Consider the following 8,212-nt stretch of genomic DNA (forward strand, 5'->3'; position numbering starts at 1 on the left):
TAAATATGAAGAAGGAGGGAAGAAGAAAAAGAACAAGACTCAGACATTCCACCTCAATTCCTTTCATTCCAGCGCACAACGCAGTCAGGCACCGACTCGTGTAGTAGAACTGGAGATTGGCCTTGGTCTCCAGACCACTTTCAGAGGCTGTCAGAGGCATTTTCACTGGGTCCGGTGTCGGTCTCGGACTGGGCGGACTGGGGATCGTTGATCCAGACCAGTGGTGACTCAGCCCACACTGTAATAACACGATAATAACAGAAAAGAATCCAGCTGCTGCCGTTTGACGCTCTGTTGGTGACACCCAGAGTGACACCCTGCCCCCTTATTCCAAGTTCATTGATTTTTGAACTTAATAAAGCAAAGTTGTTTTTTGAAAATGCTTCAAAATAGTTGGCAAAGCAGCAAAATGTTCAAGAAAGTGATTGAAAGACGCCTTGCTGAAAAGAGACGTTGCTGTTCCATTTAGAAGCAAACGTGGATTTAAAAAAGACACTGGTCATTTTTTTTTGTTTTCTCGTAATTTTCCTTTGATATATAAAGTCTTGGTCTGGTCTTGGTCTCGAACTCCAAATGTCTTGGTCTGGTCTTCATCTCGATACTCTCTAGTCTGGATAAAGTCTTGGTCTGGGTTGGTAGCGTCTTGACTACAACGCTAGCACCGACGCTGGGGTTGCCGTGCGCAGGGGCGTACACTGGCAGCTGTGTGAGATTGCACTTTGTGCCAGACCAAAAAAAGCGAGACTACACGACAAATACATTGTGACAACTTTATGTGACGACTGTAATTACGCGACAATGCGGCCCTCCGAGCATTGTGCTGAGACGTCTCTGCAATCGAAACATTGTGTTCAAGAACAGAAATGATGGTGGTGGTGGGCGTGTAATCAAAGGCACACCTGAACACTCTCACAACAAAGTTCCCACGGAACGCAGGAAAATGTATTCAGTGGCTCCTGAGCCACCAGAGTGGAGAAGAACGACCCGCACACTCAGTCAGCACACTGATTAAAAAGCTCACCATGGTTTTGCTTCAATCGTTAAATGGGTAAAGTCGGAATTTGTTTTCTTTTAAGACGAAAAAAAGAAAAGAAAAAGAAATTACCCAACGCAACCTGAAGAGGCTTGGCAGTTGTTGCCTGTTGCTATTTTGGGTTCCTCTCGCATTCCTACCTGAGGAGTTCACACCCTGCTGGAGCAACGCAGGAAAGAAAAATAGATACATAAAAATAAACAGAGCCAAGGGGTCTGTAATTAAAGTAATTAAGTGTAGAGGTGAAGTGTAGGTGAAAGCGCTGGTGAAAGGCAGCCTGACGCTGCTGGGGCACGCAAGGGTGGTGATGTAAGCCGCTCCCATCCAGGACCGACCCGTACCTTGACGTGCAGGGGTTTCCACACTTCCTGCCGGCTGGGAAGGTGGGATCAGTCGGCTCAACCCTGGGAGTTCTCACCTGCTCATCTTCAACGCACACCTGATCACCCCCCCCGGGCCGTAGTTTGTCCATGACTGGTCTAGCCTGTGATAAACCTAGACGCTCCTCTCTTCATCACAAGTGTCGCTGTGATTGGCCTCTCAGCTCTGAGTTTGCTCCTGGCGATGTAAAGGCCTCCTCAGTGACACTCAATGACTCTTGACCCCTTGATGAGAACGCAGGACCTCTTCTGTTTAGTTCAAGTGAAGGTCTTGTTGGCTCAATAGTTCAGAGAAAACACTGAATGACCTTTTGGCTTTGACGTTATGAAGGGAAATGTAGTTCAAGAAGAAGGACGGTCCACACGTTGGACAAAGAATTGTAGAAATGTCTCCATATGATGCACATTACACTGATACTGATTGATTACTACCGTAAAAGCAAGCGTTCCTATTCTCTCAACCTGCCACTCAGGTGCGAATGAACCTTTGAGTCCTCACAGTGCACTCAGTCAAACAATGAGATGTTTAAAAACGCAACTTTGACTGCCAATAGGGGAAATAAGATCAGTTTTCATGAGCAACTTTTAAGAAGAAACAAATACGTTTCCAGATTCCTCACGCATTACATTTTTTTAAAATCTGTACGTAAAAAAATGATAAGAGTAAAATCTTAAAATTGTGACAATGGTTACAATCTCCTCTAGTAACCAAAACCCCCATAAAAAAAACAACAATAATATTATTTGACCAAAGAAATTGGCCAGACGTGCTTCCTCGCCCCCAATAAGGACACACGGAAGTTTAAATTTTCTGTTCCGAATCCGTTAACTCTGCTTCAAAGCGTCGGACATTTTCACCCCCATCACATCAACACGTGGCGACCCGGTGACCTTTCAACAGCTTCCATCAACCTGCGATCACAGGGCGCCTCCTCATCAAGGAGTTCACTCAACTCCTCCACTCCTCCCAGAGAGAAAGAGTTCCTCTCCTCTGTGCGTGTCAGTCACTAGCTGTGTTTCCATTAGCATCGGAATTGCAGAAACCTAAATATGGCCATAAAAAAAAATTGGTCATGGAAACATCTAAACTTGGAAAAACCTCTCAAATATGGCTGAAAGGCGGTTTTTCAGACGTATCCATATAGAAGTATATCGCAAAAGTCTCACGGAAACACTTATTTTGGCCATGACGTACGGGGTCATGTGACCAAACGTAATTCTTGTAATTCTCGTGGGACGAGATTTGACGAGAATGACAGTTTATGCGCCTCACACCATTCAATGGAAACACCTGCAAATTGGACTTTGTCAAAATTTTAAAATTAGCGCTTTTATTTTGCGAAAAACCTTCATGGAAACGCAGATAGTGACTCTGCTGTGTGTGTGTGTGTGTGGTAGGGTCGGGGGGTTCTGACTCAATGCCTGCCCTATCTGCCGCTATCGTCGTCATTTTCCACCCTTCACACGCTACAGTACCCTGGCGTGCCTCGGAGGAGGGTGGAGGTGGAGGAGGTGGGGTAAAGAAAAGAAAGAAGCCTGTGATTGATCTCGGCCATAGACACCTCGCTTTATGGTGGCGGCTGATAGGGCCCAGCTCCATTCAGCAGCGCCGGCGGCTGTTTCCCCGTAAGCGTAAACACGCGGGCCAAATCAGTACCTGTGCCGCTGCTGCCGCTGCTGCTGTTTACCTGGCAGCCGTTCAGCCCTTTTCTGTCTAAACTTGAAATAGGATCCAAACACTCTACTCACGCATAGTGGTTTGCACGAGATGCCTCCTCGCCCCGCCTCCCTCCCTGCCTTCCTTCACCTACCGCGGCTATTTTTGCACCGTCTCAAAACTCTTTCACCCCCCACCCGCCCAACCCCCACCACCACCACCACCACCACCGCAGCCTCTGACTGATAGGTGGGGACTCCGTTCGCCTGCAAACTCAGCCGTAGCGATTCGGGAGCCGCCGACAAGTTCAAACAAACGCCTTCGACATCTGTAACAGAGGGATTGTGCATCGATCCTGTTGTATATCATTAATGATATGTAATAATTATGCCAGCCGTGTTATTTTCAAAAAGGGCGTCCCTCTGAAACCTTCCATTTGATAAAAAGCAGATGTTTTGTTTGTTTTGTCGGTCTGCCAGCATGGCGTTGTGGTTCAGAAGAGTGTTGCGGGCAAACAGCAAGCAGGAAGAGTGGAGGGTTGCTACTGTTTCATTTTCACACTGAATATTTCCAAGCCTCTGAAAACAATGTCTAAGTGGCCATAACTGTGCGTGTGTGTGTGTGTGTGTGTGTGGTTGTGTTTCCACCTACACGGAAGAAAGCTTTCAAAGTACATCTTGTTTAAAAATGTTTATTTTAAAGCTACAAGCCAGTTAATGAACATTAGTGCTCTTACTTTTTTTGTTTTTTTTTAAATATGCAACTACATAAGACCTAGCGGGTCCGCTAATTTACATCTTCTGTCAATTGGCAGGTGAAATATACAGAATTGCAGCGATTAAAAACAAACAAGTTGCAAGCAAACGACTGATTAATACATGCTTTCATACGTGGTAGTATAGTGCAAGGTTAGAAATACTGCAATTGAAAGTGCTTGGGTGGAATCGAGTACTCTGATTGGAAGAAAGAACAACAGCAAATAAAAAAGACACGTTTTTTTTCTGACATCATGTTAAGACAAAAAAAAAAGAAAAAAAAAGCATGATGTTTTAGCGAGGCGCTGCTGTGTGCACCTTCACGGCTGACTGCAGGGGCCATTAGAAACCAGAGCTGCTGGGCAGATAACCACTGTTTGTGGTGCCTGCTATTAAATATTGATCCGTTGATAATTCCTAAATGAATATCATTAAAGCTCGGAAGTTTGATTGAGGGGGAATAAAGGTCCAATCTCCTCCAGCTGGCCGCTGGGGTCATAATGCGTTCGGCATTGATCCGCTGGAGCAAACAGCAGATGCCAAATCTCAGCCAGAAGCAGAAAAAAAACACATACTTCACAAACAGAAGCAGTGGTTGTGATGTTTCTGGACCGAAAGAGGATCAGGGCCAGAAGAAGAAACAATTATTACATGAAGGAAGGAAGTTTGTATTTCGAGTTTCAAGTTGAAATTTCGTGAATAAAACTGAAGTAAACAGGAAACTGGCGAAAATGAAAGTATACTCCACTGGGCTTTAATCTTGGAGTTTCATTTACGTTGACTTTAAGCACCAAATTTTGACTTTATTCTCGAAAATTTCCTCTTTGTTCTCGAAATTTCAACTTTAATCATGAGATTTTGACTTTATTCTTGAACTTTACTCTCAGAATATCGATTTTAATCACGAAATTTTTGACTAATCACGAAATTTAGTTTCGATATTTCAACTTTATTCTCAAAATTTCCACTTTATTCTCAAAATTTCCACTTCAACCACGAAGCTTCGACACTAATCTCGAAATTTTGACTTTAATCTCGAAATTGCGACTTTATTCTCAAAATTTCCACTTTAATCACAAAATTTCAACTGTATTCTCAAAAGAAGAACTGTATTCTTCTTGTGGCCCTAACTCTCTTCTGTACTTTCAAAATTCTCACATGGTGGTTGAGAATTTGTATAACAAAGACATAGCAGCTGTCTGATGGTTTTAACGATGGACAAATGGCAAACTGTTCATTTCAGACGACTCTACAACAAGGCGAGTCCAGTGCCGATGTTGCAATGCACAACGTCGACGTATTTCACCGGTGATCTCTGCCGCTGTCCCCTGCTCCTTTGTCTCATTTGGACAAGGATATAGCCTTTCAGCGTGCGATGATTCGGTAACTCCTCTCGCATGCCGGAGGAACAGGTTTGGCCGTCGGAACAGCCAGGTGGATAGAGCAGGAAAAAAACAAAAAAACAAAACAAAAAACCCTCCCAGGTAGAAACTGCAGTAGCTGCTGGTCGACGGGGCCTTCGTGAGTGAGCGGTGAGAGTGCCGCACGTGATCCTTGTATTACTGCAGTCAACACGCAGCCAGTCAGTCAGAGAAACTATTACTAATAGATTTATTGCACAGGTGAACACGTCAGCAGCCTGCTGTGTGTTTAGTTGAGGTATCAATAAAAATATCTGCGTCAGCGAATCGTCCCCACGCTTGCCTTTGATGATTTTATTTTAATCATGGCGTGAGATGACCCCCACTGGGCCGCTGTCGTGTTTGTCGCTCCGAGTGAACTTTCCCCCGAAAGACGTCGCGAGAAAACAGGCGGCAACTATTTATACAGCCGCAGTCGAATCTGACAAGGGCACCTTTCCAAACAAAAGGTCTTGAACCCAGCCCTTTGCGTGCCTCTCCGAGCCCAGACATCTGATTAATTACAGTGCGGCCGTTAAAGCGGGGAGCGTGGGAGGAGGGGGGGTGAGAGAGAGAGAGAGAGAGAGAGAGAGAGAGAGAGAGAGAGAAAATAGCTGATGAAAAGTCAGCGAGTCTGCAGGCTGGACCTGCCCAAACAGCGACATGCGTGTTAGCCTGTAAACTCGGCTCTGCCACCCCCACCCCCTCCCCACCCCCCCAGCTCCGGGCCCGTGTCGTGCAGACAAGGTAAAACATCTCCCTGGCTGCGTCGGAGCCCTGCAGGTGGGCCCCCTGCACGCTCAGCTAGATAATATCACTGTTACTATAGACCATGTTTGGGTTTGCTCGGAAGAAAACACTTTTGACGGCGGCAGCAAAACAAAGTGCTGTGCCATGTGTGATAACAGTGTATGGGATGGGGGGGGCTGCTCCCTTCAAATTAACCTTTTTGGAAATGCTCCGGCCTCGCACGAAAACACACCTGGCCCTCTCCACCCCCCCTCTCTCTCTCTCTCGATCAGCTCGATGATACTGCGGTTGGATCATGGAAACTTTTTATTTGTGTACACCACCCTGAGACATGGTTCAGCCTTATTCAATGACAGGGTGCACCGTAGTTTATCTTACAGCTTGAAAGCTAAGTCAAGCTATGGTAAATTCTGTTACATTAAGTTCTGTCATGTTACGTTAATTTAAGTCATGCTGCGTGTGTTAAGTTCCGTTAAGACGTGTCATGTGTGTCACGTTACTGTATGTTATGTTACTTGTGTTAAGTTATGTTAAGTCACGTCACATGTGTTAACTTACGTTAAGACGTGCCATATTTGTCACATTACGTTCAGTTATGTTACGTTATGTTAAGTGTATTACATCATGTTACGTTATGTTACGTGTGTTACGTTGTGTTACGTTGTGTTACGTTGTGTTAAGTTGTGTTAAGTTATGTTAAGTTATGTTACGTTATGTTTCTTTGAGCTTCCCAGTAGAATATTTGGGGAAACTGAGTTCAATGCAGAAACGAGTTGGTGAGGCCAAACTTCTGAAACGGTTGTGTAGGTTTAACGGGTTTCGCTCGTACGCAATCCAACAAAGGAGCGACGTTAATCCAAAACAGTCGAGCGACGAGTTTAACGTCTCGAATGCGGATTGGAAAAAAACCCCCAGCGGACTGAAGTTTCTAATGGTAATCTGCATAGTGACGGCGCAGTCGACTTTTATAAATGACTTTCTTTAAACAAAGCAGGCATGAGTAGCACGAATGAGCTCAGAGCCAGAAGCTGGGATGGGTTCCATAAACAGATCGCCCAGGTGGTCCATGTGTAGCGGGGGTGTGGGAGTGGGGCCGGGGGGGGGGGGGGGGGGGGGGGGAGGGCCTGCTGCTGCAATCACAGACCTGGATCAACTTATTCCAACAGCCGCCTGTCGCTCGCAGCCACTCGGGCCTGAGCCAGCGCACACTTTCACAGCCGATGGTCGAGAACGCTGATGACCGACTGGGTTGCTTTTGCTTTTCTCTTGCATGATTTGAACTCTTTTCTTCCCCTCTTTTATCTCTGGCATGCGGACCTTGACTCAGAGCCAAAAAGACAAACAGATAAACTGAGACGTCGCCTGAAGAATCTGGAGAATTTGACTTTTCGTCAAAAAGAGAATCCTTGTCTCACAATCGGTGCGGAAAGTGAAAAGAAGTATTTTTTTCTGAGTTATCTGTTTTAATTCTTGTCATTTTTTATTAAAAAAACAAACCACACACAATCGACTGGATTCTGTCAATAGTTGATACAACGCTTATCGTCCCTACACACATCCACACACCTCCCCAGTTCAAGACCTCCGGCTGAAGTGAAGAACTCATCTCACCTTCAACAGCATGAAATTAGGAGTGAAGCCGACCATTGTCTCGGTTTGTCATTACATTTTCCCCACAGTCATCAAACAGACAAAACACTGCTAGACATAAATCTATACGTCAGGCCTGGACACGCAGGCGCTTCACTTACAGAACCTCAAGCCTAATTGACACTCAATTTAAGGCAACAAGGCTGAGGAGCACGCCGAGACCTGCAGGGAGAGCGAGTGCGCTCACTCTAATGCTCCATCATTTGAATAATGAAGGCCTGGTTTGAGCTTCTGTTTGGAAAATGTGATCACTCATGGAAAGAGTGAAGGTTTTCCTTGACTGTTGCCCCTTGGTACATTTCTGTCCTTGTTACTGTGATTTACCAAAGAAAGAGAGACAAAGAAAACTTTTCCATGTGTGACATTTATGTGCGGCAGGACGTTCACGTTAGAAATATCCAACTAGAGCTGCGAAGTCAACCTGGATTTAGTGCTCACACCTGCTCTTAAAGCTCCAGTGTGTAAGATTTGCCTCGATTATGATTTTTATGCTGGTAAAAGCTTAACGTACTGGCCATAAATGCATTTATAAACCTGTACTCGCAGTACAATAAAAGTCATAAAATAATATTTCAGCTCGCCTGGGT

Source organism: Nelusetta ayraudi, unplaced genomic scaffold, assembly GCF_046127955.1.
Source record: "Nelusetta ayraudi isolate G7.1 ecotype Tasmania unplaced genomic scaffold, CSIRO-AGI_Nayr_v1 ptg000084l, whole genome shotgun sequence".
NCBI lineage: Eukaryota > Metazoa > Chordata > Actinopteri > Tetraodontiformes > Monacanthidae > Nelusetta > Nelusetta ayraudi.